The sequence below is a fragment of the Penaeus japonicus genome, unplaced genomic scaffold (assembly GCF_977035675.1).
Source record: "Penaeus japonicus unplaced genomic scaffold, GWHDUDI00000001_assembly GWHDUDI00000011, whole genome shotgun sequence".
NCBI lineage: Eukaryota > Metazoa > Arthropoda > Malacostraca > Decapoda > Penaeidae > Penaeus > Penaeus japonicus.
Window position 1 is genome coordinate 11,073,039 of NW_028234413.1, and position 2,500 is coordinate 11,075,538.

Below are 2,500 nucleotides of genomic sequence, written 5' to 3' on the forward strand. Positions count from 1 at the left end.
TCCAACGGCAAAATGGCATACGTAGATTGGAAGTATGCGAAAGTCATCCATAAAAGACTGAATGAACAGAAAGAAATATCGGAATCTGCGTCGGGCAGATTTAAATTATCCAAGGTGGCGGCACCTTCATTTAGGCAAATAACCTACCAGAGGTCACAAACGTCAGGTGAATCTTCAATTTCTGCTTAGAATACATATTTTTTTTTTCTTTTTGTAATCTTACAAAGCGTACATATCTGAGGAAGATTTCCATCGAAAAGCGTTAAATACATTTCTTGCGCTTTAAGAGATATTCATCCATATGCATACATACACAAACACACGTTCAAATATAATATACATTCATACATATTCACATATATGTACACGTATACATACATACATATATGTGTATATAATAGATATACATTGATATTAATATATATATATTCTATATATATATAATATATTATTCTTATATTATATATATATAAGATATTGATATATATATATAATATATATATAATTGTAAATTATATATATAGCATTATAATATATACTGTTATATATATACATATATAATATAATATATATTATATTATATCGATAATATATGTATATTATATAATATAATATATTTATATATATATGATATATATATAATATATACATATATATATAAATATATATATTATATATTATATATATATGTATGTAATATATGATATATGATATACATATATATATTATATATATATATATATATATATATATATATTGGTATATATACATATGTATATATATATTGTATGCATATATATATATATATATATATATATTATAATATAATATATATGTATATATGTATATGTATATATATATATAATATATATATATAATATGTATGTATTAATATATATTATAATATATATATAAATATATATATATATATATATGTCAATAACATATATATATAATATATATAATATATATAACATATATATATATATATATCAAATATATAAAATATAATATTATATATATATATAGATATATATATAATATATTATAGAGAGAGAGAGAGGAGAGAGAGAGAGAGAGAGAGAGTGCCAGAGAGAGAGAGGGGGGGGAGAGAGAGAAAGAGAGAGAGAGAGAGTGACATATATATAAATATATATATATATATATATAGTATATATATATTATATAAATATATATAATGTATGTAATAATATATATATATATATATAAGTATATTAATATATGATATCAAAATATATATATATATATAATAGAGAGAGAGAGTAAGAGAGAGAGAGAGAGAGAGATAGAGAGGAGAGAGAGAGTAGAGAGAGAGAGTGTGTAGAGAGAGAGTGTAGAGAGAGAGAGAGTAGAGAGAGAGAGAGGAGAGAGAGGGAGAGAGAAATAGAGAGAGAATTTGGACATATATTATGAATAGATAATATATTATATATATATATTATATATATATATATAATATATATATTATCAATATATGTATATAATAATATATATATATATAACGTATATGTATATATAATATATTGATACATAGATATATATATAAATATAGATAGATTAGATAGATTATAGCATATATATATTCACTATTATATTTAATATCCTTTATTTGCACCACAAGTAAAATTACAAGTAATGTAAACTAATATACTGCAGCACACATATAATATAGTCTATATAATATATATATATATGATATTATATACTCACATATAGTGTATATATATATATATTATATATATATATATAATACATATACATAATATATATAAATAATATATATATATATATATATATATATAAATATTATATATACATATGTAATATACATATATATATATTATAATAATAATTTTATTCTTATCGATCTATCTATATATCTATCTATCTATCTATCTATCTATTTATCTATCTATCTATCTATCAATCTATATATATGTGTGTGTTTACATATATATGTATATATCTATCTATCTGTCTATCCATCTATCTATCTATCTGTCTATCTATCTATCTATCTATCGATCTATATATACATTTATTATATGTGTATATATATATATATAGATATATTAATTATATATATACTCTATATATATATATATATTAATATATATGTATATATACATATTATATGTATATATATTTATATATATAATATATATGTATCATATTACAAATATCATATATATATAAATATATATATATATATATTAATTATTATATATACATAGATCTATTACACACAGATATGTTTTTTATACAATATGCATGTATATGTATAAGTAAATACAAGTATGGTATATTATACATATATATATATGGTTTATATATATATTTTGTGTGTGATTTTGTGTGTGTGTGTAATAAATATATATGTCCTATAATATATGTCTGTTTATATATATATATTATATATATAATATATATATATATCCATATATATATAGATAATGTATGTATCTATATATATATATAT